General features: G+C 44.3%; 15 non-coding genes and 3 pseudogenes across 15 annotated transcripts; all 18 read left to right on the top strand.

Moving 5' to 3' along the window:
* The first annotated feature begins 5,955 nt into the window (after window positions 1-5,955).
* LOC141231854 (U2 spliceosomal RNA) lies at window positions 5,956-6,157 on the top strand (annotated as a pseudogene).
* A 1,115-nt stretch (window positions 6,158-7,272) lies between these two features.
* Window positions 7,273-7,463, top strand: LOC141231593 (U2 spliceosomal RNA). Its single transcript, XR_012297907.1, has one exon. It is a non-coding gene; the product is annotated as a U2 spliceosomal RNA (small nuclear RNA).
* Window positions 7,464-8,578: 1,115 nt separating this feature from the next.
* LOC141231592 (U2 spliceosomal RNA) lies at window positions 8,579-8,769 on the top strand. Its single transcript, XR_012297906.1, has one exon. It is a non-coding gene; the product is annotated as a U2 spliceosomal RNA (small nuclear RNA).
* Window positions 8,770-9,884: 1,115 nt separating this feature from the next.
* Window positions 9,885-10,075, top strand: LOC141231591 (U2 spliceosomal RNA). The gene has a single exon (XR_012297905.1). It is a non-coding gene; the product is annotated as a U2 spliceosomal RNA (small nuclear RNA).
* A 1,115-nt stretch (window positions 10,076-11,190) lies between these two features.
* On the top strand, window positions 11,191-11,282 carry LOC141231878 (U2 spliceosomal RNA; annotated as a pseudogene).
* Window positions 11,283-12,071: 789 nt separating this feature from the next.
* LOC141231819 (U2 spliceosomal RNA) lies at window positions 12,072-12,254 on the top strand. The gene has a single exon (XR_012298128.1). It is a non-coding gene; the product is annotated as a U2 spliceosomal RNA (small nuclear RNA).
* Window positions 12,255-13,369: 1,115 nt separating this feature from the next.
* LOC141231684 (U2 spliceosomal RNA) lies at window positions 13,370-13,560 on the top strand. The gene has a single exon (XR_012297995.1). It is a non-coding gene; the product is annotated as a U2 spliceosomal RNA (small nuclear RNA).
* A 1,115-nt stretch (window positions 13,561-14,675) lies between these two features.
* Window positions 14,676-14,866, top strand: LOC141231590 (U2 spliceosomal RNA). Its single transcript, XR_012297904.1, has one exon. It is a non-coding gene; the product is annotated as a U2 spliceosomal RNA (small nuclear RNA).
* A 1,115-nt stretch (window positions 14,867-15,981) lies between these two features.
* On the top strand, window positions 15,982-16,172 carry LOC141231683 (U2 spliceosomal RNA). Its single transcript, XR_012297994.1, has one exon. It is a non-coding gene; the product is annotated as a U2 spliceosomal RNA (small nuclear RNA).
* Window positions 16,173-17,287: 1,115 nt separating this feature from the next.
* LOC141231895 (U2 spliceosomal RNA) lies at window positions 17,288-17,478 on the top strand. Its single transcript, XR_012298166.1, has one exon. It is a non-coding gene; the product is annotated as a U2 spliceosomal RNA (small nuclear RNA).
* Window positions 17,479-18,593: 1,115 nt separating this feature from the next.
* On the top strand, window positions 18,594-18,709 carry LOC141231873 (U2 spliceosomal RNA; annotated as a pseudogene).
* A 524-nt stretch (window positions 18,710-19,233) lies between these two features.
* LOC141231811 (U2 spliceosomal RNA) lies at window positions 19,234-19,415 on the top strand. Its single transcript, XR_012298120.1, has one exon. It is a non-coding gene; the product is annotated as a U2 spliceosomal RNA (small nuclear RNA).
* Window positions 19,416-20,530: 1,115 nt separating this feature from the next.
* Window positions 20,531-20,721, top strand: LOC141231588 (U2 spliceosomal RNA). The gene has a single exon (XR_012297902.1). It is a non-coding gene; the product is annotated as a U2 spliceosomal RNA (small nuclear RNA).
* A 1,115-nt stretch (window positions 20,722-21,836) lies between these two features.
* LOC141231587 (U2 spliceosomal RNA) lies at window positions 21,837-22,027 on the top strand. Its single transcript, XR_012297901.1, has one exon. It is a non-coding gene; the product is annotated as a U2 spliceosomal RNA (small nuclear RNA).
* A 1,115-nt stretch (window positions 22,028-23,142) lies between these two features.
* LOC141231586 (U2 spliceosomal RNA) lies at window positions 23,143-23,333 on the top strand. Its single transcript, XR_012297900.1, has one exon. It is a non-coding gene; the product is annotated as a U2 spliceosomal RNA (small nuclear RNA).
* Window positions 23,334-24,448: 1,115 nt separating this feature from the next.
* LOC141231585 (U2 spliceosomal RNA) lies at window positions 24,449-24,639 on the top strand. Its single transcript, XR_012297899.1, has one exon. It is a non-coding gene; the product is annotated as a U2 spliceosomal RNA (small nuclear RNA).
* A 1,115-nt stretch (window positions 24,640-25,754) lies between these two features.
* LOC141231583 (U2 spliceosomal RNA) lies at window positions 25,755-25,945 on the top strand. Its single transcript, XR_012297898.1, has one exon. It is a non-coding gene; the product is annotated as a U2 spliceosomal RNA (small nuclear RNA).
* Window positions 25,946-27,060: 1,115 nt separating this feature from the next.
* On the top strand, window positions 27,061-27,251 carry LOC141231582 (U2 spliceosomal RNA). The gene has a single exon (XR_012297897.1). It is a non-coding gene; the product is annotated as a U2 spliceosomal RNA (small nuclear RNA).
* Window positions 27,252-27,400: the final 149 nt, after the last annotated feature.

Raw genomic sequence — 27,400 nt, 5'->3', positions numbered from 1 at the left:
GTTACTCTGCTGCGCTTAAAATTTCTTTTTTGGTTTGCTACAATGCCTTTTCTGAAACGTTGTCTCCTTCTGCTGGAACACTGACTTCTTTCATTTAATGCCTGCAGACTATAAAAGAGAACCCAACCCAAAAAGTTTGGTTGATTAGTCTGTGGCATTCTGTTAAACTGTTGCTTATGGCGGTCTCTGTGAGCTTCTCAGCGACATTCAGCCAGCCAGGTATCCTGCCTGCAGTAGATGGAATGTGGCAATGGAACGCTGGCTGCGCGTGTCATAATAGGCTCTGAGCCTTTATATACCTGTGCACAGCAGCAGCCACCTTCAGTCTGCTGCTGGACAGCCAGCAGCAGCAGCAGCAGGAGAGGTATGTAATCAGGAGCCCTCCTGCTAAGGGTAGACAGCTGCTCGTTCCACCCCACCCCCCGCCTTAATTGGTTCTCCTCCCTTCCAACGGTGTTGAGGCGGGTGGGAACAGCAGGGGGTGAAGGTGCTGTGTTTAAAGAGGTGGAGTTATGCAGATCTAAACCGCGTGGATTGCAGCAGCAGCAAGCCGAAAAGTGCAGGCATGTAAGGGATCTAGAGGTTGACAACATGTCTTCTTAACGGGAGTCCAGGAGCTCATCTCCACAAATGGACTTTTCAGGATCCTTGGGTGGCTCCGTAGTTTGAAACCAATTCTGGTTATCGCTTCTCGGCCTTTTGGCTGAGACCAAGTGCTTCACAGCAGGAGGTTTCAGTTGAAGGGCACTCAGGTACCCCTCTCCTTGGCCTGGCAGGATCGTCCACTTCGGTGGGCTTCACCTGCCTGCTGCTATTAGGGAGAGGGATTAGTCCTAGGGTAACGGGCAGCGATCCCCCAGCCTTCAGGTGCTTTATCTCAAAGCTCTGAAGGCGCAGATTGCAGGCGGTTGCAATTTGCATTTTGTTGCGCCATACCATGGAGGTTGACCCCAACCTCGTGCCTCTATATGCGAGGCTTAAGAACACCATAAGGGTCCGCTTTACGGCTGGTGGTTCCGATATGCGGAATCTGGGATATGTAGTCCAGGATGTGCTTGAGAAACTGCTCCACGTCAGAACCAACGAAATCCTTTCTATCCAGGATTATCCTCGACGTGGAGATTATGATGTAACCTTTACTGGCGAAGGTATTTTCAAAGATGTTTTGTCCAGAGTTAAGTCGGTAGAAAATAGCCCTGGTCTAAAAGGGATTCAGATCATCGAGCACGTCCTGGATGAGGTAAAGATGGTGGTTGTGAAAATCTTCTCACCCTTCATAACAGCACCAGAGGTTATTTCCTTTTTGTCAGTTTATTTTAAAAGTGTGAAATTGATTGGGAAAGTGTTGAATGAGTTTAACATCTGGACCTCAAAATGGAAGTTTTTAGTAAAATGTGAAAGAGACCCTAAATTCCCTGGAGGTGTGAGACTTCCTCCAGCTCGATTTAAAATAGGGCAAACTAATGGGGATTTTTTTTTCTCAGGAATGCCACTTTTCTGTAGGTATTGTGGTCTCTATGGGCACTCTAAGGATAGTTGTGGTGCCACTTGTAGAAATTGTGCCAGTACTGAACATGACACAAAGGAGTGCCCAAATGAAAAAAAATGCTCTTTTTGTCGGACACCTGGTCATTTCTATTTTTCTTGCCCTCACAGGTTCAGAGAGGATGAACAAAAACAAAAGGAGAAGTCCAAGACATCCGGGAATGGACGGGCCAATCAGACCACCCCTCAGGAGGAGGAACAGCAACCTGGAGCCTCGGGAGGTGATAAGGGCGCTTCGACTAGTAACAATCCCTCCGAGTCAATGACAGGTAACTCACAGGAGCCCAGGAGCTGGCTGAAAGACCATAAGGAGGCTAAAAGGAAGGCTGAGAAAGATCATAAAGGGACGGTCGGTAAGGCCAAAAAAGAACGCCAAAAGGCTGACACCGAGCCCAAAATTCCCACTGGGTCTCACGAGAGCGAGGGCGGTACGTGGCATTTGGTGAGGTCTCATAATAAGAAAAAGAATGGTTCCGTGGAGGTGGCTAATAGGGAGGAGATGGATACATCCCCTCACGGGGGTGTAGACTCTGGAATCCCGAGGTCCCGGAGCTCTGCTGCCCCAGGTGGGGCCCCGAACCTGGCTGCCTCCGGGGACTCTGAGGCTCCGCCATGTGCGCAGCCTGCCCCTGTGTTACGACCCTCTGCGGGTCAGCAGGGGAGTGCGGAGCCTCTCGGAGACCCACCTGACGAGGACCTAAATGGTCAGCCTATGGAGACCCAGTGTAACCTTTCTCACAATATCCTTCCGAGCTACACCCCAGTAGCGTCGGGTCTTAATTTAAGTGAATGTTCCTTCTCCGATGATGAAGACTCTTTGATAACGGTGGATTCAGAAGAGGGCGTTGGTGAAAGTCCAAGTGGTCTGATCCGTCCATCGGATAGGTAAAGTCCAGTTTTTGTTTCTTCCTAACCATTTGTTATGATGGCTGACATTAGTGGTGTTTCCCTCAATGTGAGAGGCATAGGATCCAAGACCAGAAGAGCTACTGTTTTACATTTTTTAACCTGTTTTACAGCTTCTGTTTTCTTTTTACAAGAATGTCATATCCCTCATAAGATTTCTTACAAAAAATATAAGGAAGAGTGGAAACATGGTCCATCGGTCTGGTCTGGATCAAATGCAACCGGATCAGCCGGGGTAGCTATACTTTTTAAGGGAAATGTGTCTATTGATTTTATCCAAGATATTTTACCGGGTCGTATTCTTTTAGTTAAGGCTTTTATTGATGGGACAAGATGGCAGTTTTTAAATTTTTATGGGTCACCTGATAAAAATGAAAGGGCTGATATGCTGGAAATTTTACCTTTATTTATTAACATTTCAGAACCTTTTATCCTGGCAGGTGATTTTAATTGTATTTTAAAAGGCGAAAGCCGACGCTCCGGTTCCGTGAGTAGAAATTATGACAAAACGTCTGGAATGTTAAGCAATATTATAAATGATTGTAAATTAACTGATGTGTATAAAGAATGTAACAAGGATAGCCCTATAGACGCTGGTTTCACCTGGAGCAATTCTACATGTAGCTCCAGGATAGATTTTGTTTTAGGTTCAGAAAAAATACTGCCAGTGAAATGTGAAGTTTTAACTAATATTCTCTCAGATCACAAGGTTTTATCTTTTAGAGTGAGGATTAATGGAAAGAAGAAATGTGGTAAGAAATCTTGGAAACTGAATGTGTCCCTTTTAAAAGATCCACAAATTTTATCGGATTTTATTGAGTTTTATGTAAACTGTAGAAAAAGGAAAAACCCCAATATTTCTTTTAGCTCCTGGTGGGATAGAATGAAAATAAGCATTAAAGATTTCTTTATAAAGAAAAGCATACAAAAAGCTAAAGAAAAGTTTGAGATCTATAATTTTCTTAATATCAGGTTACAGACATTGTACAAATTCAAAGACAATGGTCTGGATGTAGGTAATGATATATTGAGTCTTAAAGGAGAAATTTCAAAGTGGTTGGAACAAAAAGGAAAAGAACTGATTTTTCGTTCAAAGGTAAAACACGTAGAAGAGGATGAGACTTGTTCCAGGTATTTTTTTAAGAAAAACAAACAGGCGAAAACAATAATTGATAACATAGATGGAGATAATAATATCAACGTTATATTGGATAAGGTAAATGTCTATTTTAATGATCTTTTTAATGTAAAAACTGTAGACCATGATTTAATACACACTTTCCTGGGGGAGATCAAGTCCACCCTAGATGCTGATGCCCAAAGTTTTTTATCCCAACCTCTATGTGAGGAAGAGATTTTAGAAACCATGAAGAGTTTTAAAAATGGTAAAGTGCCGGGCCCTGATGGTATCCCCATAGAGTTTTATATAAGTTTTTATGATATTTTAAAAGATGATTTGTTTAATTTGTTTTCCGAAGTTTTTAATAATAAGGTTTTACTCAACTCATGGAAGAAAGGTGAGGTATCACTACTATACAAAAAAGGTGACAAAACGGATCTTAAAAACTGGAGGCCGATAACTCTTTTAAATAGTGATTACAAAATTATGGCTAAAATCTGTGCAAATCGGTTGAAAAAAGTGATACATAAAGTAATTCATGCAAATCAGGTATGCGGGGTACCTGGGCGTAGTATCTGGGACAATTTAAACCTGGTGAAAGATTGTATTGAAGATGTAAAAACCAGAAAGACAAAGATGTCAATCCTAGCGGTGGATTTTGAGAAAGCTTTTGACCGCGTGTCTCATTTTTATCTTTTTAAAGTTTTAGAAAAAATGGGCATTCCGGGTGGGTTTTTATTGTCTCTTAAAGCTTTTTATAATGATTGTACGAGTAAGATTTTAGTTAATGGTTTTAAAACAAAAGAGGTAGTTTTAAAATCAGGGGTGAAGCAGGGTTGCCCTTTGTCCCCCCTGCTTTTTATATGTGCTATAGAACCCCTTTTATGTACAATACGCCAGGATAAGCAAATATGTGGAGTACCCTTACCCGGAGGGAACGGTCTACAAGTTAAAGTTGTAAGCTATATGGATGATGTAGCAGTGTTTGGATGTGATGTACCTTCAATACAAAAAACGATAAGCCAAATTCAGTCTTTTTGTACAGTTTCCGGTTTTAAAATTAATCTTACTAAATGTAATATTTTAAATGTCGGGGGAATGAGTTTACATGATGTACCAATTGCAGTTACAGATTCCATTACTATTTTAGGTGTTTCTTTTAATGAATCTAATAATGGTTTTAATAGCTGGGATGCGGCAGCACAGAAAATTAATCAGAAAATCTGCATGTGGAATATGAGAAAGCTGTCAATGGAAGGTAAAGTTCTGATTGTAAAAATGGTGATATTACCTATCCTGTTATATCTTAGTTTGGTGTTCCCCCCTCCTACAAATTTGTTGAAACGAATTACAAAAGTATGTTTTACCTTTTTTTGGGGCTCAAAAATGGAGAAACTCAAAAGAGAAATTGTGACAAAGCCAAAGGTTAAAGGTGGGAAAGATTTCCCTGTTTTAGATAAGTTTCTTTTAATACATTTTTTCTGTTTCTGTTTTAAAACCCTTTTTAAAGATAATTACCTTTCCTATTTTATGCGTTTTAACACTGGTTTTCTCATGAGAAGGTTTGGTTGGTTTGAAACGGTTTTATCCTTTCCTTATGCTTTTAACCTACCTGCACATTATGAGATTTTAAAGAAAATTATTCTTGATTTTAATTTGAATAAGAAACAGACAGGGGATCTATGTAACAGCAAGACACTACTCAAACAAATTAGTACTGATGTGACGTTGTGTGATATTGAACGTTATGATGATGACAAAACTGTACACATATGGAAAATGATTAACGCCCCTTATCTTTTTAATGTACAGAAAGACATGTCTTGGAGCTGCGCACACCACTGTCTTCCTTGCCGGGCATTCCAGTACAGAAGAGGTTTTGTGAGGTCTGCCATCTGCCCAAGAGAAGGTTGTCAAGAAGAAGAGACAGTGAAGCATCTTTTATGGACTTGTGCTTTTGCTAAAGAGTTCTGGAGAAGATTAATCCCCCTGCTGGAGAAAATGGTGGACCTCAAGGACTTTAATTTTGCATCAGTGTTATATGGTCTTCTGGAATGCCCAACAATGGACCAAAAAATAATGGCGTGGAAGACAGTGAATTGTGCCAAGATAGCGCTCTGGAATGCTAGAAATATTGCTGTTTTTAAACATGAAATGTTACCAGTAGATGATGTTTTAGCCTTTTGTAAAAGTGAAATGTACATATACTATTTATTGGACAGGAAAAAGAATGTAACATTGGCAGGCAAATGGCTTTTTAACCTATGGAATATTTGAAGTCTTGTAAAATTTGCTGTGATGGAATTTTTATTTTTCTTTGAAGTCCCGAAAGTGTAATGTGGATGTAATGGTTTTATTTCTGTAATTTGTTAAATTTTAAATAAACGGTTTTTATCCCCATGTGGGGGATAGCCAAATTAAAAAAAAAAAAAATCTGTTCTTATCAGTTTAATATCTGATACGTCCCCTATCTGGGGACCATATATTAAATGGATTTTTAGAACAGGGAGATGGAAAAAGAGCTTGCTCTGTCCACTCCACACATTGACCTGGTATTGCAGTATCTCCAGGACCGGTGCACCCCTTCTTTAATGCAGTTTCTAAAATCAGAAAGAATTGAATTCAATGTTTTTTGTTCATTTTGCTTGTTTGTCGGATTTTGGGATGGACTCTTTGGCTTTGCTTTTCTTCTCCTCATTGGATTTTTCATGTTCAAATTTGCAGAAGCCAGATTACAAGCTCATTTTGGTTCAACTTCAGCAACTGTGCATTGCATTGCCATGTAATGTGATGCAATGCTATCTTTCTAGCTCTCCCTTTTTACTTCCTTTTGGATAAACAGACATATTAGGCAAGCATTTTGGAGCTTTCACCTAAATAACTACAGGTGGTGAGATAAGCTGCACAATATAATTGACCTTTCAGTATATTGTTGCACACACACCATCTATTTAGCAAATGCCCTTGTTATCAACAGCAGCCTTTTAAACTCACCTGAGCTAACAGGTATGTGCGCTGGTTACTCTGCTGCGCTTAAAATTTCTTTTTTGGTTTGCTACAATGCCTTTTCTGAAACGTTGTCTCCTTCTGCTGGAACACTGACTTCTTTCATTTAATGCCTGCAGACTATAAAAGAGAACCCAACCCAAAAAGTTTGGTTGATTAGTCTGTGGCATTCTGTTAAACTGTTGCTTATGGCGGTCTCTGTGAGCTTCTCAGCGACATTCAGCCAGCCAGGTATCCTGCCTGCAGTAGATGGAATGTGGCAATGGAACGCTGGCTGCGCGTGTCATAATAGGTTCTGAGCCTTTATATACCTGTGCACAGCAGCAGCCACCTTCAGTCTGCTGCTGGACAGCCAGCAGCAGCAGCAGCAGGAGAGGTATGTAATCAGGAGCCCTCCTGCTAAGGGTAGACAGCTGCTCGTTCCACCCCACCCCCCGCCTTAATTGGTTCTCCTCCCTTCCAACGGTGTTGAGGCGGGTGGGAACAGCAGGGGGTGAAGGTGCTGTGTTTAAAGAGGTGGAGTTATGCAGATCTAAAACGCGTGGATTGCAGCAGCAGCAAGCCGAAAAGTGCAGGCATGTAAGGGATCTAGAGGTTGACAACATGTCTTCTTAACGGGAGTCCAGGAGCTCATCTCCACAAATGGACTTTTCAGGATCCTTGGGTGGCTCCGTAGTTTGAAACCAATTCTGGTTATCGCTTCTCGGCCTTTTGGCTAAGATCAAGTGTAGTATCTGTTCTTATCAGTTTAATATCTGATACGTCCCCTATCTGGGGACCATATATTAAATGGATTTTTAGAACAGGGAGATGGAAAAAGAGCTTGCTCTGTCCACTCCACGCATTGACCTGGTATTGCAGTATCTCCAGGACCGGTGCACCCCTTCTTTAATGCAGTTTCTAAAATCAGAAAGAATTGAATTCAATGTTTTTTGTTCATTTTGCTTGTTTGTCGGATTTTGGGATGGACTCTTTGGCTTTGCTTTTCTTCTCCTCATTGGATTTTTCATGTTCAAAGTTGCAGAAGCCAGATTACAAGCTCATTTTGGTTCAACTTCAGCAACTGTGCATTGCATTGCCATGTAATGTGATGCAATGCTATCTTTCTAGCTCTCCCTTTTTACTTCCTTTTGGATAAACAGACATATTAGGCAAGCATTTTGGAGCTTTCACCTAAATAACTACAGGTGGTGAGATAAGCTGCACAATATAATTGACCTTTCAGTATATTGTTGCACACACACCATCTATTTAGCAAATGCCCTTGTTATCAACAGCAGCCTTTTAAACTCACCTGAGCTAACAGGTATGTGCGCTGGTTACTCTGCTGCGCTTAAAATTTCTTTTTTGGTTTGCTACAATGCCTTTTCTGAAACGTTGTCTCCTTCTGCTGGAACACTGACTTCTTTCATTTAATGCCTGCAGACTATAAAAGAGAACCCAACCCAAAAAGTTTGGTTGATTAGTCTGTGGCATTCTGTTAAACTGTTGCTTATGGCGGTCTCTGTGAGCTTCTCAGCGACATTCAGCCAGCCAGGTATCCTGCCTGCAGTAGATGGAATGTGGCAATGGAACGCTGGCTGCGCGTGTCATAATAGGCTCTGAGCCTTTATATACCTGTGCACAGCAGCAGCCACCTTCAGTCTGCTGCTGGACAGCCAGCAGCAGCAGCAGCAGGAGAGGTATGTAATCAGGAGCCCTCCTGCTAAGGGTAGACAGCTGCTCGTTCCACCCCACCCCCCGCCTTAATTGGTTCTCCTCCCTTCCAACGGTGTTGAGGCGGGTGGGAACAGCAGGGGGTGAAGGTGCTGTGTTTAAAGAGGTGGAGTTATGCAGATCTAAAACGCGTGGATTGCAGCAGCAGCAAGCCGAAAAGTGCAGGCATGTAAGGGATCTAGAGGTTGACAACATGTCTTCTTAACGGGAGTCCAGGAGCTCATCTCCACAAATGGACTTTTCAGGATCCTTGGGTGGCTCCGTAGTTTGAAACCAATTCTGGTTATCGCTTCTCGGCCTTTTGGCTAAGATCAAGTGTAGTATCTGTTCTTATCAGTTTAATATCTGATACGTCCCCTATCTGGGGACCATATATTAAATGGATTTTTAGAACAGGGAGATGGAAAAAGAGCTTGCTCTGTCCACTCCACGCATTGACCTGGTATTGCAGTATCTCCAGGACCGGTGCACCCCTTCTTTAATGCAGTTTCTAAAATCAGAAAGAATTGAATTCAATGTTTTTTGTTCATTTTGCTTGTTTGTCGGATTTTGGGATGGACTCTTTGGCTTTGCTTTTCTTCTCCTCATTGGATTTTTCATGTTCAAAGTTGCAGAAGCCAGATTACAAGCTCATTTTGGTTCAACTTCAGCAACTGTGCATTGCATTGCCATGTAATGTGATGCAATGCTATCTTTCTAGCTCTCCCTTTTTACTTCCTTTTGGATAAACAGACATATTAGGCAAGCATTTTGGAGCTTTCACCTAAATAACTACAGGTGGTGAGATAAGCTGCACAATATAATTGACCTTTCAGTATATTGTTGCACACACACCATCTATTTAGCAAATGCCCTTGTTATCAACAGCAGCCTTTTAAACTCACCTGAGCTAACAGGTATGTGCGCTGGTTACTCTGCTGCGCTTAAAATTTCTTTTTTGGTTTGCTACAATGCCTTTTCTGAAACGTTGTCTCCTTCTGCTGGAACACTGACTTCTTTCATTTAATGCCTGCAGACTATAAAAGAGAACCCAACCCAAAAAGTTTGGTTGATTAGTCTGTGGCATTCTGTTAAACTGTTGCTTATGGCGGTCTCTGTGAGCTTCTCAGCGACATTCAGCCAGCCAGGTATCCTGCCTGCAGTAGATGGAATGTGGCAATGGAACGCTGGCTGCGCGTGTCATAATAGGCTCTGAGCCTTTATATACCTGTGCACAGCAGCAGCCACCTTCAGTCTGCTGCTGGACAGCCAGCAGCAGCAGCAGCAGGAGAGGTATGTAATCAGGAGCCCTCCTGCTAAGGGTAGACAGCTGCTCGTTCCACCCCACCCCCCGCCTTAATTGGTTCTCCTCCCTTCCAACGGTGTTGAGGCGGGTGGGAACAGCAGGGGGTGAAGGTGCTGTGTTTAAAGAGGTGGAGTTATGCAGATCTAAAACGCGTGGATTGCAGCAGCAGCAAGCCGAAAAGTGCAGGCATGTAAGGGATCTAGAGGTTGACAACATGTCTTCTTAACGGGAGTCCAGGAGCTCATCTCCACAAATGGACTTTTCAGGATCCTTGGGTGGCTCCGTAGTTTGAAACCAATTCTGGTTATCGCTTCTCGGCCTTTTGGCTAAGATCAAGTGTAGTATCTGTTCTTATCAGTTTAATATCTGATACGTCCCCTATCTGGGGACCATATATTAAATGGATTTTTAGAACAGGGAGATGGAAAAAGAGCTTGCTCTGTCCACTCCACGCATTGACCTGGTATTGCAGTATCTCCAGGACCGGTGCACCCCTTCTTTAATGCAGTTTCTAAAATCAGAAAGAATTGAATTCAATGTTTTTTGTTCATTTTGCTTGTTTGTCGGATTTTGGGATGGACTCTTTGGCTTTGCTTTTCTTCTCCTCATTGGATTTTTCATGTTCAAAGTTGCAGAAGCCAGATTACAAGCTCATTTTGGTTCAACTTCAGCAACTGTGCATTGCATTGCCATGTAATGTGATGCAATGCTATCTTTCTAGCTCTCCCTTTTTACTTCCTTTTGGATAAACAGACATATTAGGCAAGCATTTTGGAGCTTTCACCTAAATAACTACAGGTGGTGAGATAAGCTGCACAATATAATTGACCTTTCAGTATATTGTTGCACACACACCATCTATTTAGCAAATGCCCTTGTTATCAACAGCAGCCTTTTAAACTCATCTGAGCTAACAGGTATGTGCGCTGGTTACTCTGCTGCGCTTAAAATTTCTTTTTTGGTTTGCTACAATGCCTTTTCTGAAACGTTGTCTCCTTCTGCTGGAACACTGACTTCTTTCATTTAATGCCTGCAGACTATAAAAGAGAACCCAACCCAAAAAGTTTGGTTGATTAGTCTGTGGCATTCTGTTAAACTGTTGCTTATGGCGGTCTCTGTGAGCTTCTCAGCGACATTCAGCCAGCCAGGTATCCTGCCTGCAGTAGATGGAATGTGGCAATGGAACGCTGGCTGCGCGTGTCATAATAGGCTCTGAGCCTTTATATACCTGTGCACAGCAGCAGCCACCTTCAGTCTGCTGCTGGACAGCCAGCAGCAGCAGCAGCAGGAGAGGTATGTAATCAGGAGCCCTCCTGCTAAGGGTAGACAGCTGCTCGTTCCACCCCACCCCCCGCCTTAATTGGTTCTCCTCCCTTCCAACGGTGTTGAGGCGGGTGGGAACAGCAGGGGGTGAAGGTGCTGTGTTTAAAGAGGTGGAGTTATGCAGATCTAAAACGCGTGGATTGCAGCAGCAGCAAGCCGAAAAGTGCAGGCATGTAAGGGATCTAGAGGTTGACAACATGTCTTCTTAACGGGAGTCCAGGAGCTCATCTCCACAAATGGACTTTTCAGGATCCTTGGGTGGCTCCGTAGTTTGAAACCAATTCTGGTTATCGCTTCTCGGCCTTTTGGCTAAGATCAAGTGTAGTATCTTTCGAAAAAGTGGTTTTGGATGTTGGCCGCCCTAGTAGATTGATACATTATGCACACTAGGGTTTAGGCGCTTGTTAGTACGCCAGGTGGCTAATATAGTCATCTGGTGGAAAGCATGGCCCCCCAGGATCGACGCCATTGGGCCGGGGAAGATCGAAAGCCCGAAGTGTGAAGTGCCCCAGGAGTGGTGACCCTGGGGTGCCTTAACTCACTGGGATTGGGAACCCCACTTGAGTTTATGGCACATTTGCACAAGCACTTCAAATTTTCTTTCTTCGCACACACCCTTATTCCGGGCCTTCTGGCCTTAGGATGGGGAATCTTTCAATTCCCGGTCGAAGGTCCGGGCAGTATTATACTGTGAAACCTTCACTATTTATTTAATTTCTTTGTCACTGTGTGTCCACTTATTCACGTGTGTCACGTCCTACTAGGATTTTGTCGGGATGCGGTTCCCTTACGGGTTCCTCTCTTGGCAGGTCTAGGGGGGGAGTGTGTGGCCATCAGGTTCCGCTCCCCCCTGAACCCCCCTGGCTCTCCTCTTTCGGGAGGAGAGCGTTGTTGGCTCCCATCTTCCGGGAGGGGAGCACAGTCTTTGGCTCCCAGTGCCTTGCTCGGGTGAGAACTCGGGCAGGTGCTGGGGGTAAGATTGGGTCGCCTCTGGCTTCGGCTGGAGGTGGCTTTTTGTCCCTGTTCCTCGCTGTGGCCTTTTGGCTCGGAGGGACGGGGAATGGTTTGGGGGACCCTTCTCCTTTTGGAGAGGGTTTCAAGAAGACCAGCATCCTAGTGCACTTTTTTTGTGGCACTTGTCACTTTTTTAAGCGCACTCGGGTTTTGTACACGAATTCGGGCTTTCGATAAAAAAAAAAATCTGTTCTTATCAGTTTAATATCTGATACGTCCCCTATCTGGGGACCATATATTAAATGGATTTTTAGAACAGGGAGATGGAAAAAGAGCTTGCTCTGTCCACTCCACGCATTGACCTGGTATTGCAGTATCTCCAGGACCGGTGCACCCCTTCTTTAATGCAGTTTCTAAAATCAGAAAGAATTGAATTCAATGTTTTTTGTTCATTTTGCTTGTTTGTCGGATTTTGGGATGGACTCTTTGGCTTTGCTTTTCTTCTCCTCATTGGATTTTTCATGTTCAAAGTTGCAGAAGCCAGATTACAAGCTCATTTTGGTTCAACTTCAGCAACTGTGCATTGCATTGCCATGTAATGTGATGCAATGCTATCTTTCTAGCTCTCCCTTTTTACTTCCTTTTGGATAAACAGACATATTAGGCAAGCATTTTGGAGCTTTCACCTAAATAACTACAGGTGGTGAGATAAGCTGCACAATATAATTGACCTTTCAGTATATTGTTGCACACACACCATCTATTTAGCAAATGCCCTTGTTATCAACAGCAGCCTTTTAAACTCACCTGAGCTAACAGGTATGTGCGCTGGTTACTCTGCTGCGCTTAAAATTTCTTTTTTGGTTTGCTAAAATGCCTTTTCTGAAACGTTGTCTCCTTCTGCTGGAACACTGACTTCTTTCATTTAATGCCTGCAGACTATAAAAGAGAACCCAACCCAAAAAGTTTGGTTGATTAGTCTGTGGCATTCTGTTAAACTGTTGCTTATGGCGGTCTCTGTGAGCTTCTCAGCGACATTCAGCCAGCCAGGTATCCTGCCTGCAGTAGATGGAATGTGGCAATGGAACGCTGGCTGCGCGTGTCATAATAGGCTCTGAGCCTTTATGTACCTGTGCACAGCAGCAGCCACCTTCAGTCTGCTGCTGGACAGCCAGCAGCAGCAGCAGCAGGAGAGGTATGTAATCAGGAGCCCTCCTGCTAAGGGTAGACAGCTGCTCGTTCCACCCCACCCCCCGCCTTAATTGGTTCTCCTCCCTTCCAACGGTGTTGAGGCGGGTGGGAACAGCAGGGGGTGAAGGTGCTGTGTTTAAAGAGGTGGAGTTATGCAGATCTAAAACGCGTGGATTGCAGCAGCAGCAAGCCGAAAAGTGCAGGCATGTAAGGGATCTAGAGGTTGACAACATGTCTTCTTAACGGGAGTCCAGGAGCTCATCTCCACAAATGGACTTTTCAGGATCCTTGGGTGGCTCCGTAGTTTGAAACCAATTCTGGTTATCGCTTCTCGGCCTTTTGGCTAAGATCAAGTGTAGTATCTGTTCTTATCAGTTTAATATCTGATACGTCCCCTATCTGGGGACCAAATATTAAATGGATTTTTAGAACAGGGAGATGGAAAAAGAGCTTGCTCTGTCCACTCCACGCATTGACCTGGTATTGCAGTATCTCCAGGACCGGTGCACCCCTTCTTTAATGCAGTTTCTAAAATCAGAAAGAATTGAATTCAATGTTTTTTGTTCATTTTGCTTGCTTGTCGGATTTTGGGATGGACTCTTTGGCTTTGCTTTTCTTCTCCTCATTGGATTTTTCATGTTCAAAGTTGCAGAAGCCAGATTAAAAGCTCATTTTGGTTCAACTTCAGCAACTGTGCATTGCATTGCCATGTAATGTGATGCAATGCTATCTTTCTAGCTCTCCCTTTTTACTTCCTTTTGGATAAACAGACATATTAGGCAAGCATTTTGGAGCTTTCACCTAAATAACTACAGGTGGTGAGATAAGCTGCACAATATAATTGACCTTTCAGTATATTGTTGCACACACACTATCTATTTAGCAAATGCCCTTGTTATCAACAGCAGCCTTTTAAACTCACCTGAGCTAACAGGTATGTGCACTGGTTACTCTGCTGCGCTTAAAATTTCTTTTTTGGTTTGCTACAATGCCTTTTCTGAAACGTTGTCTCCTTCTGCTGGAACACTGACTTCTTTCATTTAATGCCTGCAGACTATAAAAGAGAACCCAACCCAAAAAGTTTGGTTGATTAGTCTGTGGCATTCTGTTAAACTGTTGCTTATGGCGGTCTCTGTGAGCTTCTCAGCGACATTCAGCCAGCCAGGTATCCTGCCTGCAGTAGATGGAATGTGGCAATGGAACGCTGGCTGCGCGTGTCATAATAGGCTCTGAGCCTTTATATACCTGTGCACAGCAGCAGCCACCTTCAGTCTGCTGCTGGACAGCCAGCAGCAGCAGCAGCAGGAGAGGTATGTAATCAGGAGCCCTCCTGCTAAGGGTAGACAGCTGCTCGTTCCACCCCACCCCCCGCCTTAATTGGTTCTCCTCCCTTCCAACGGTGTTGAGGCGGGTGGGAACAGCAGGGGGTGAAGGTGCTGTGTTTAAAGAGGTGGAGTTATGCAGATCTAAAACGCGTGGATTGCAGCAGCAGCAAGCCGAAAAGTGCAGGCATGTAAGGGATCTAGAGGTTGACAACATGTCTTCTTAACGGGAGTCCAGGAGCTCATCTCCACAAATGGACTTTTCAGGATCCTTGGGTGGCTCCGTAGTTTGAAACCAATTCTGGTTATCGCTTCTCGGCCTTTTGGCTAAGATCAAGTGTAGTATCTGTTCTTATCAGTTTAATATCTGATACGTCCCCTATCTGGGGACCATATATTAAATGGATTTTTAGAACAGGGAGATGGAAAAAGAGCTTGCTCTGTCCACTCCACGCATTGACCTGGTATTGCAGTATCTCCAGGACCGGTGCACCCCTTCTTTAATGCAGTTTCTAAAATCAGAAAGAATTGAATTCAATGTTTTTTGTTCATTTTGCTTGCTTGTCGGATTTTGGGATGGACTCTTTGGCTTTGCTTTTCTTCTCCTCATTGGATTTTTCATGTTCAAAGTTGCAGAAGCCAGATTACAAGCTCATTTTGGTTCAACTTCAGCAACTGTGCATTGCATTGCCATGTAATGTGATGCAATGCTATCTTTCTAGCTCTCCCTTTTTACTTCCTTTTGGATAAACAGACATATTAGGCAAGCATTTTGGAGCTTTCACCTAAATAACTACAGGTGGTGAGATAAGCTGCACAATATAATTGACCTTTCAGTATATTGTTGCACACACACCATCTATTTAGCAAATGCCCTTGTTATCAACAGCAGCCTTTTAAACTCACCTGAGCTAACAGGTATGTGCGCTGGTTACTCTGCTGCGCTTAAAATTTCTTTTTTGGTTTGCTACAATGCCTTTTCTGAAACGTTGTCTCCTTCTGCTGGAACACTGACTTCTTTCATTTAATGCCTGCAGACTATAAAAGAGAACCCAACCCAAAAAGTTTGGTTGATTAGTCTGTGGCATTCTGTTAAACTGTTGCTTATGGCGGTCTCTGTGAGCTTCTCAGCGACATTCAGCCAGCCAGGTATCCTGCCTGCAGTAGATGGAATGTGGCAATGGAACGCTGGCTGCGCGTGTCATAATAGGCTCTGAGCCTTTATATACCTGTGCACAGCAGCAGCCACCTTCAGTCTGCTGCTGGACAGCCAGCAGCAGCAGCAGCAGGAGAGGTATGTAATCAGGAGCCCTCCTGCTAAGGGTAGACAGCTGCTCGTTCCACCCCACCCCCCGCCTTAATTGGTTCTCCTCCCTTCCAACGGTGTTGAGGCGGGTGGGAACAGCAGGGGGTGAAGGTGCTGTGTTTAAAGAGGTGGAGTTATGCAGATCTAAAACGCGTGGATTGCAGCAGCAGCAAGCCGAAAAGTGCAGGCATGTAAGGGATCTAGAGGTTGACAACATGTCTTCTTAACGGGAGTCCAGGAGCTCATCTCCACAAATGGACTTTTCAGGATCCTTGGGTGGCTCCGTAGTTTGAAACCAATTCTGGTTATCGCTTCTCGGCCTTTTGGCTAAGATCAAGTGTAGTATCTGTTCTTATCAGTTTAATATCTGATACGTCCCCTATCTGGGGACCAAATATTAAATGGATTTTTAGAACAGGGAGATGGAAAAAGAGCTTGCTCTGTCCACTCCACGCATTGACCTGGTATTGCAGTATCTCCAGGACCGGTGCACCCCTTCTTTAATGCAGTTTCTAAAATCAGAAAGAATTGAATTCAATGTTTTTTGTTCATTTTGCTTGCTTGTCGGATTTTGGGATGGACTCTTTGGCTTTGCTTTTCTTCTCCTCATTGGATTTTTCATGTTCAAAGTTGCAGAAGCCAGATTAAAAGCTCATTTTGGTTCAACTTCAGCAACTGTGCATTGCATTGCCATGTAATGTGATGCAATGCTATCTTTCTAGCTCTCCCTTTTTACTTCCTTTTGGATAAACAGACATATTAGGCAAGCATTTTGGAGCTTTCACCTAAATAACTACAGGTGGTGAGATAAGCTGCACAATATAATTGACCTTTCAGTATATTGTTGCACACACACCATCTATTTAGCAAATGCCCTTGTTATCAACAGCAGCCTTTTAAACTCACCTGAGCTAACAGGTATGTGCGCTGGTTACTCTGCTGCGCTTAAAATTTCTTTTTTGGTTTGCTACAATGCCTTTTCTGAAACGTTGTCTCCTTCTGCTGGAACACTGACTTCTTTCATTTAATGCCTGCAGACTATAAAAGAGAACCCAACCCAAAAAGTTTGGTTGATTAGTCTGTGGCATTCTGTTAAACTGTTGCTTATGGCGGTCTCTGTGAGCTTCTCAGCGACATTCAGCCAGCCAGGTATCCTGCCTGCAGTAGATGGAATGTGGCAATGGAACGCTGGCTGCGCGTGTCATAATAGGCTCTGAGCCTTTATATACCTGTGCACAGCAGCAGCCACCTTCAGTCTGCTGCTGGACAGCCAACAGCAGCAGCAGCAGGAGAGGTATGTAATCAGGAGCCCTCCTGCTAAGGGTAGACAGCTGCTCGTTCCACCCCACCCCCCGCCTTAATTGGTTCTCCTCCCTTCCAACGGTGTTGAGGCGGGTGGGAACAGCAGGGGGTGAAGGTGCTGTGTTTAAAGAGGTGGAGTTATGCAGATCTAAAACGCGTGGATTGCAGCAGCAGCAAGCCGAAAAGTGCAGGCATGTAAGGGATCTAGAGGTTGACAACATGTCTTCTTAACGGGAGTCCAGGAGCTCATCTCCACAAATGGACTTTTCAGGATCCTTGGGTGGCTCCGTAGTTTGAAACCAATTCTGGTTATCGCTTCTCGGCCTTTTGGCTAAGATCAAGTGTAGTATCTGTTCTTATCAGTTTAATATCTGATATGTCCCCTATCTGGGGACCATATATTAAATGGATTTTTAGAACAGGGAGATGGAAAAAGAGCTTGCTCTGTCCACTCCACGCATTGACCTGGTATTGCAGTATCTCCAGGACCGGTGCACCCCTTCTTTAATGCAGTTTCTAAAATCAGAAAGAATTGAATTCAATGTTTTTTGTTCATTTTGCTTGTTTGTCGGATTTTGGGATGGACTCTTTGGCTTTGCTTTTCTTCTCCTCATTGGATTTTTCATGTTCAAAGTTGCAGAAGCCAGATTACAAGCTCATTTTGGTTCAACTTCAGCAACTGTGCATTGCATTGCCATGTAATGTGATGCAATGCTATCTTTCTAGCTCTCCCTTTTTACTTCCTTTTGGATAAACAGACATATTAGGCAAGCATTTTGGAGCTTTCACCTAAATAACTACAGGTGGTGAGATAAGCTGCACAATATAATTGACCTTTCAGTATATTGTTGCACACACACCATCTATTTAGCAAATGCCCTTGTTATCAACAGCAGCCTTTTAAACTCACCTGAGCTAACAGGTATGTGCGCTGGTTACTCTGCTGCGCTTAAAATTTCTTTTTTGGTTTGCTACAATGCCTTTTCTGAAACGTTGTCTCCTTCTGCTGGAACACTGACTTCTTTCATTTAATGCCTGCAGACTATAAAAGAGAACCCAACCCAAAAAGTTTGGTTGATTAGTCTGTGGCATTCTGTTAAACTGTTGCTTATGGCGGTCTCTGTGAGCTTCTCAGCGACATTCAGCCAGCCAGGTATCCTGCCTGCAGTAGATGGAATGTGGCAATGGAACGCTGGCTGCGCGTGTCATAATAGGCTCTGAGCCTTTATATACCTGTGCACAGCAGCAGCCACCTTCAGTCTGCTGCTGGACAGCCAGCAGCAGCAGCAGCAGGAGAGGTATGTAATCAGGAGCCCTCCTGCTAAGGGTAGACAGCTGCTCGTTCCACCCCACCCCCCGCCTTAATTGGTTCTCCTCCCTTCCAACGGTGTTGAGGCGGGTGGGAACAGCAGGGGGTGAAGGTGCTGTGTTTAAAGAGGTGGAGTTATGCAGATCTAAAACGCGTGGATTGCAGCAGCAGCAAGCCGAAAAGTGCAGGCATGTAAGGGATCTAGAGGTTGACAACATGTCTTCTTAACGGGAGTCCAGGAGCTCATCTCCACAAATGGACTTTTCAGGATCCTTGGGTGGCTCCGTAGTTTGAAACCAATTCTGGTTATCGCTTCTCGGCCTTTTGGCTAAGATCAAGTGTAGTATCTTTTGAAAAGGCAGTTTTGTCCTTGGGCTGCCCTAGTAAATTGATGCATATTACACACTGGTTTGGTGCACTTGTTAGTACGCCAGGTGGCTCATAGAGTTATCTGATGGAAAACATGGCCCTCCAGGATCGAAGTCACTAGGCTGGGTAAGTGTGAGGGCTTTGGAGCAATGTGCCCCAGGAGTAGGCGCCCTGGTGGGAGTCCAAGCTTACTGGGACTGGGAACCCCAGAAAGACTTGGCTTCGTAGCACGCCGCACCTTTGCCAATCATACTTTCTGAGCAACCCCCCCTATTCCTGGCCTCCGGGCTAGGAAGGGGAATTTTTATAAACCCGGTCAGAGGTCCGGTCAGCTTTGGGCTGAGAAACCAACAGAGGCTCCAGCTCCACTAGGGTGGCAGCCTAGATGGAAGCTGGGAGCACGAAAACGGCTCTTCTCCGGCTTCGGCTAGGGAGAGCATCGGAGATCCCTGACCCTCGCTGTGGCCTTCTGGCTCAGAGGGATGGGGATGGTTTATTGGGGACCCTCTCCTCCGGGAAGGGTCCACATGAATCCTCGCCTCGTGCGCTGTTTTGGTGTGACTTCGGTCACATTTTTCAGTGCCTTGGATGCAGCTTCAATCAAAAAATCTGTTCTTATCAGTTTAATATCTGATACGTCCCCTATCTGGGGACCATATATTAAATGGATTTTTATAACAGGGAGATGGAAAAAGAGCTTGCTCTGTCCACTCCACGCATTGACCTGGTATTGCAGTATCTCCAGGACCGGTGCACCCCTTCTTTAATGCAGTTTCTAAAATCAGAAAGAATTGAATTCAATGTTTTTTGTTCATTTTGCTTGTTTGTTGGATTTTGGGATGGACTCTTTGGCTTTGCTTTTCTTCTCCTCATTGGATTTTTCATGTTCAAAGTTGCAGAAGCCAGATTACAAGCTCATTTTGGTTCAACTTCAGCAACTGTGCATTGCATTGCCATGTAATGTGATGCAATGCTATCTTTCTAGCTCTCCCTTTTTACTTCCTTTTGGATAAACAGACATATTAGGCAAGCATTTTGGAGCTTTCACCTAAATAACTACAGGTGGTGAGATAAGCTGCACAATATAATTGACCTTTCAGTATATTGTTGCACACACACCATCTATTTAGCAAATGCCCTTGTTATCAACAGCAGCCTTTTAAACTCACCTGAGCTAACAGGTATGTGCGCTGGTTACTCTGCTGCGCTTAAAATTTCTTTTTTGGTTTGCTACAATGCCTTTTCTGAAACGTTGTCTCCTTCTGCTGGAACACTGACTTCTTTCATTTAATGCCTGCAGACTATAAAAGAGAACCCAACCCAAAAAGTTTGGTTGATTAGTCTGTGGCATTCTGTTAAACTGTTGCTTATGGCGGTCTCTGTGAGCTTCTCAGCGACATTCAGCCAGCCAGGTATCCTGCCTGCAGTAGATGGAATGTGGCAATGGAACGCTGGCTGCGCGTGTCATAATAGGCTCTGAGCCTTTATATACCTGTGCACAGCAGCAGCCACCTTCAGTCTGCTGCTGGACAGCCAGCAGCAGCAGCAGCAGGAGAGGTATGTAATCAGGAGCCCTCCTGCTAAGGGTAGACAGCTGCTCGTTCCACCCCACCCCCCGCCTTAATTGGTTCTCCTCCCTTCCAACGGTGTTGAGGCGGGTGGGAACAGCAGGGGGTGAAGGTGCTGTGTTTAAAGAGGTGGAGTTATGCAGATCTAAAACGCGTGGATTGCAGCAGCAGCAAGCCGAAAAGTGCAGGCATGTAAGGGATCTAGAGGTTGACAACATGTCTTCTTAACGGGAGTCCAGGAGCTCATCTCCACAAATGGACTTTTCAGGATCCTTGGGTGGCTCCGTAGTTTGAAACCAATTCTGGTTATCGCTTCTCGGCCTTTTGGCTAAGATCAAGTGTAGTATCTGTTCTTATCAGTTTAATATCTGATACGTCCCCTATCTGGGGACCATATATTAAATGGATTTTTAGAACAGGGAGATGGAAAAAGAGCTTGCTCTGTCCACTCCACGCATTGACCTGGTATTGCAGTATCTCCAGGACCGGTGCACCCCTTCTTTAATGCAGTTTCTAAAATCAGAAAGAATTGAATTCAATGTTTTTTGTTCATTTTGCTTGTTTGTCGGATTTTGGGATGGACTCTTTGGCTTTGCTTTTCTTCTCCTCATTGGATTTTTCATGTTCAAAGTTGCAGAAGCCAGATTACAAGCTCATTTTGGTTCAACTTCAGCAACTGTGCATTGCATTGCCATGTAATGTGATGCAATGCTATCTTTCTAGCTCTCCCTTTTTACTTCCTTTTGGATAAACAGACATATTAGGCAAGCATTTTGGAGCTTTCACCTAAATAACTACAGGTGGTGAGATAAGCTGCACAATATAATTGACCTTTCAGTATATTGTTGCACACACACCATCTATTTAGCAAATGCCCTTGTTATCAACAGCAGCCTTTTAAACTCACCTGAGCTAACAGGTATGTGCGCTGGTTACTCTGCTGCGCTTAAAATTTCTTTTTTGGTTTGCTACAATGCCTTTTCTGAAACGTTGTCTCCTTCTGCTGGAACACTGACTTCTTTCATTTAATGCCTGCAGACTATAAAAGAGAACCCAACCCAAAAAGTTTGGTTGATTAGTCTGTGGCATTCTGTTAAACTGTTGCTTATGGCGGTCTCTGTGAGCTTCTCAGCGACATTCAGCCAGCCAGGTATCCTGCCTGCAGTAGATGGAATGTGGCAATGGAACGCTGGCTGCGCGTGTCATAATAGGCTCTGAGCCTTTATATACCTGTGCACAGCAGCAGCCACCTTCAGTCTGCTGCTGGACAGCCAGCAGCAGCAGCAGCAGGAGAGGTATGTAATCAGGAGCCCTCCTGCTAAGGGTAGACAGCTGCTCGTTCCACCCCACCCCCCGCCTTAATTGGTTCTCCTCCCTTCCAACGGTGTTGAGGCGGGTGGGAACAGCAGGGGGTGAAGGTGCTGTGTTTAAAGAGGTGGAGTTATGCAGATCTAAAACGCGTGGATTGCAGCAGCAGCAAGCCGAAAAGTGCAGGCATGTAAGGGATCTAGAGGTTGACAACATGTCTTCTTAACGGGAGTCCAGGAGCTCATCTCCACAAATGGACTTTTCAGGATCCTTGGGTGGCTCCGTAGTTTGAAACCAATTCTGGTTATCGCTTCTCGGCCTTTTGGCTAAGATCAAGTGTAGTATCTGTTCTTATCAGTTTAATATCTGATACGTCCCCTATCTGGGGACCATATATTAAATGGATTTTTAGAACAGGGAGATGGAAAAAGAGCTTGCTCTGTCCACTCCACGCATTGACCTGGTATTGCAGTATCTCCAGGACCGGTGCACCCCTTCTTTAATGCAGTTTCTAAAATCAGAAAGAATTGAATTCAATGTTTTTTGTTCATTTTGCTTGTTTGTCGGATTTTGGGATGGACTCTTTGGCTTTGCTTTTCTTCTCCTCATTGGATTTTTCATGTTCAAAGTTGCAGAAGCCAGATTACAAGCTCATTTTGGTTCAACTTCAGCAACTGTGCATTGCATTGCCATGTAATGTGATGCAATGCTATCTTTCTAGCTCTCCCTTTTTACTTCCTTTTGGATAAACAGACATATTAGGCAAGCATTTTGGAGCTTTCACCTAAATAACTACAGGTGGTGAGATAAGCTGCACAATATAATTGACCTTTCAGTATATTGTTGCACACACACCATCTATTTAGCAAATGCCCTTGTTATCAACAGCAGCCTTTTAAACTCACCTGAGCTAACAGGTATGTGCGCTGGTTACTCTGCTGCGCTTAAAATTTCTTTTTTGGTTTGCTACAATGCCTTTTCTGAAACGTTGTCTCCTTCTGCTGGAACACTGACTTCTTTCATTTAATGCCTGCAGACTATAAAAGAGAACCCAACCCAAAAAGTTTGGTTGATTAGTCTGTGGCATTCTGTTAAACTGTTGCTTATGGCGGTCTCTGTGAGCTTCTCAGCGACATTCAGCCAGCCAGGTATCCTGCCTGCAGTAGATGGAATGTGGCAATGGAACGCTGGCTGCGCGTGTCATAATAGGCTCTGAGCCTTTATATACCTGTGCACAGCAGCAGCCACCTTCAGTCTGCTGCTGGACAGCCAGCAGCAGCAGCAGCAGGAGAGGTATGTAATCAGGAGCCCTCCTGCTAAGGGTAGACAGCTGCTCGTTCCGCCCCACCCCCCGCCTTAATTGGTTCTCCTCCCTTCCAACGGTGTTGAGGCGGGTGGGAACAGCAGGGGGTGAAGGTGCTGTGTTTAAAGAGGTGGAGTTATACAGATCTAAAACGCGTGGATTGCAGCAGCAGCAAGCCGAAAAGTGCAGGCATGTAAGGGATCTAGAGGTTGACAACATGTCTTCTTAACGGGAGTCCAGGAGCTCATCTCCACAAATGGACTTTTCAGGATCCTTGGGTGGCTCCGTAGTTTGAAACCAATTCTGGTTATCGCTTCTCGGCCTTTTGGCTAAGATCAAGTGTAGTATCTGTTCTTATCAGTTTAATATCTGATACGTCCCCTATCTGGGGACCATATATTAAATGGATTTTTAGAACAGGGAGATGGAAAAAGAGCTTGCTCTGTCCACTCCACGCATTGACCTGGTATTGCAGTATCTCCAGGACCGGTGCACCCCTTCTTTAATGCAGTTTCTAAAATCAGAAAGAATTGAATTCAATGTTTTTTGTTCATTTTGCTTGTTTGTCGGATTTTGGGATGGACTCTTTGGCTTTGCTTTTCTTCTCCTCATTGGATTTTTCATGTTCAAAGTTGCAGAAGCCAGATTACAAGCTCATTTTGGTTCAACTTCAGCAACTGTGCATTGCATTGCCATGTAATGTGATGCAATGCTATCTTTCTAGCTCTCCCTTTTTACTTCCTTTTGGATAAACAGACATATTAGGCAAGCATTTTGGAGCTTTCACCTAAATAACTACAGGTGGTGAGATAAGCTGCACAATATAATTGACCTTTCAGTATATTGTTGCACACACACCATCTATTTAGCAAATGCCCTTGTTATCAACAGCAGCCTTTTAAACTCACCTGAGCTAACAGGTATGTGCGCTGGTTACTCTGCTGCGCTTAAAATTTCTTTTTTGGTTTGCTACAATGTCTTTTCTGAAACGTTGTCTCCTTCTGCTGGAACACTGACTTCTTTCATTTAATGCCTGCAGACTATAAAAGAGAACCCAACCCAAAAAGTTTGGTTGATTAGTCTGTGGCATTCTGTTAAACTGTTGCTTATGGCGGTCTCTGTGAGCTTCTCAGCGACATTCAGCCAGCCAGGTATCCTGCCTGCAGTAGATGGAATGTGGCAATGGAACGCTGGCTGCGCGTGTCATAATAGGCTCTGAGCCTTTATATACCTGTGCACAGCAGCAGCCACCTTCAGTCTGCTGCTGGACAGCCAGCAGCAGCAGCAGCAGGAGAGGTATGTAATCAGGAGCCCTCCTGCTAAGGGTAGACAGCTGCTCGTTCCACCCCACCCCCCGCCTTAATTGGTTCTCCTCCCTTCCAACGGTGTTGAGGCGGGTGGGAACAGCAGGGGGTGAAGGTGCTGTGTTTAAAGAGGTGGAGTTATGCAGATCTAAAACGCGTGGATTGCAGCAGCAGCAAGCCGAAAAGTGCAGGCATGTAAGGGATCTAGAGGTTGACAACATGTCTTCTTAACGGGAGTCCAGGAGCTCATCTCCACAAATGGACTTTTCAGGATCCTTGGGTGGCTCCGTAGTTTGAAACCAATTCTGGTTATCGCTTCTCGGCCTTTTGGCTAAGATCAAGTGTAGTATCTGTTCTTATCAGTTTAATATCTGATACGTCCCCTATCTGGGGACCATATATTAAATGGATTTTTAGAACAGGGAGATGGAAAAAGAGCTTGCTCTGTCCACTCCACGCATTGACCTGGTATTGCAGTATCTCCAGGACCGGTGCACCCCTTCTTTAATGCAGTTTCTAAAATGAGAAAGAATTGAATTCAATGTTTTTTGTTCATTTTGCTTGTTTGTCGGATTTTGGGATGGACTCTTTGGCTTTGCTTTTCTTCTCCTCATTGGATTTTTCATGTTCAAAGTTGCAGAAGCCAGATTACAAGCTCATTTTGGTTCAACTTCAGCAACTGTGCATTGCATTGCCATGTAATGTGATGCAATGCTATCTTTCTAGCTCTCCCTTTTTACTTCCTTTTGGATAAACAGACATATTAGGCAAGCATTTTGGAGCTTTCACCTAAATAACTACAGGTGGTGAGATAAGCTGCACAATATAATTGACCTTTCAGTATATTGTTGCACACACACCATCTATTTAGCAAATGCCCTTGTTATCAACAGCAGCCTTTTAAACTCACCTGAGCTAACAGGTATGTGCGCTGGTTACTCTGCTGCGCTTAAAATTTCTTTTTTGGTTTGCTACAATGCCTTTTCTGAAACGTTGTCTCCTTCTGCTGGAACACTGACTTCTTTCATTTAATGCCTGCAGACTATAAAAGAGAACCCAACCCAAAAAGTTTGGTTGATTAGTCTGTGGCATTCTGTTAAACTGTTGCTTATGGCGGTCTCTGTGAGCTTCTCAGCGACATTCAGCCAGCCAGGTATCCTGCCTGCAGTAGATGGAATGTGGCAATGGAACGCTGGCTGCGCGTGTCATAATAGGCTCTGAGCCTTTATATACCTGTGCACAGCAGCAGCCACCTTCAGTCTGCTGCTGGACAGCCAGCAGCAGCAGCAGCAGGAGAGGTATGTAATCAGGAGCCCTCCTGCTAAGGGTAGACAGCTGCTCGTTCCGCCCCACCCCCCGCCTTAATTGGTTCTCCTCCCTTCCAACGGTGTTGAGGCGGGTGGGAACAGCAGGGGGTGAAGGTGCTGTGTTTAAAGAGGTGGAGTTATACAGATCTAAAACGCGTGGATTGCAGCAGCAGCAAGCCGAAAAGTGCAGGCATGTAAGGGATCTAGAGGTTGACAACATGTCTTCTTAACGGGAGTCCAGGAGCTCATCTCCACAAATGGACTTTTCAGGATCCTTGGGTGGCTCCGTAGTTTGAAACCAATTCTGGTTATCGCTTCTCGGCCTTTTGGCTAAGATCAAGTGTAGTATCTGTTCTTATCAGTTTAATATCTGATACGTCCCCTATCTGGGGACCATATATTAAATGGATTTTTAGAACAGGGAGATGGAAAAAGAGCTTGCTCTGTCCACTCCACGCATTGACCTGGTATTGCAGTATCTCCAGGACCGGTGCACCCCTTCTTTAATGCAGTTTCTAAAATCAGAAAGAATTGAATTCAATGTTTTTTGTTCATTTTGCTTGTTTGTCGGATTTTGGGATGGACTCTTTGGCTTTGCTTTTCTTCTCCTCATTGGATTTTTCATGTTCAAAGTTGCAGAAGCCAGATTACAAGCTCATTTTGGTTCAACTTCAGCAACTGTGCATTGCATTGCCATGTAATGTGATGCAATGCTATCTTTCTAGCTCTCCCTTTTTACTTCCTTTTGGATAAACAGACATATTAGGCAAGCATTTTGGAGCTTTCACCTAAATAACTACAGGTGGTGAGATAAGCTGCACAATATAATTCACCTTTCAGTATAATGTTGCACACACACCATCTATTTAGCAAATGCCCTTGTTATCAACAGCAGCCTTTTAAACTCACCTGAGCTAACAGGTATGTGCGCTGGTTACTCTGCTGCGCTTAAAATTTCTTTTTTGGTTTGCTACAATGCCTTTTCTGAAACGTTGTCTCCTTCTGCTGGAACACTGACTTCTTTCATTTAATGCCTGCAGACTATAAAAGAGAACCCAACCCAAAAAGTTTGGTTGATTAGTCTGTGGCATTCTGTTAAACTGTTGCTTATGGCGGTCTCTGTGAGCTTCTCAGCGACATTCAGCCAGCCAGGTATCCTGCCTGCAGTAGATGGAATGTGGCAATGGAACGCTGGCTGCGCGTGTCATAATAGGCTCTGAGCCTTTATATACCTGTGCACAGCAGCAGCCACCTTCAGTCTGCTGCTGGACAGCCAGCAGCAGCAGCAGCAGGAGAGGTATGTAATCAGGAGCCCTCCTGCTAAGGGTAGACAGCTGCTCGTTCCGCCCCACCCCCCGCCTTAATTGGTTCTCCTCCCTTCCAACGGTGTTGAGGCGGGTGGGAACAGCAGGGGGTGAAGGTGCTGTGTTTAAAGAGGTGGAGTTATGCAGATCTAAAACGCGTGGATTGCAGCAGCAGCAAGCCGAAAAGTGCAGGCATGTAAGGGATCTAGAGGTTGACAACATGTCTTCTTAACGGGAGTCCAGGAGCTCATCTCCACAAATGGACTTTTCAGGATCCTTGGGTGGCTCCGTAGTTTGAAACCAATTCTGGTTATCGCTTCTCGGCCTTTTGGCTAAGATCAAGTGTAGTATCTGTTCTTATCAGTTTAATATCTGATACGTCCCCTATCTGGGGACCATATATTAAATGGATTTTTAGAACAGGGAGATGGAAAAAGAGCTTGCTCTGTCCACTCCACGCATTGACCTGGTATTGCAGTATCTCCAGGACCGGTGCACCCCTTCTTTAATGCAGTTTCTAAAATCAGAAAGAATTGAATTCAATGTTTTTTGTTCATTTTGCTTGTTTGTCGGATTTTGGGATGGACTCTTTGGCTTTGCTTTTCTTCTCCTCATTGGATTTTTCATGTTCAAAGTTGCAGAAGCCAGATTA

The sequence above is a fragment of the Phyllobates terribilis genome, unplaced genomic scaffold (genome assembly GCF_046119375.1).
Source record: "Phyllobates terribilis strain yellow unplaced genomic scaffold, ASM4611937v1 Scaffold_538__1_contigs__length_1162401, whole genome shotgun sequence".
Lineage (NCBI taxonomy): Eukaryota > Metazoa > Chordata > Amphibia > Anura > Dendrobatidae > Phyllobates > Phyllobates terribilis.
This window is presented reverse-complemented; position numbering and strand designations above follow the sequence as displayed.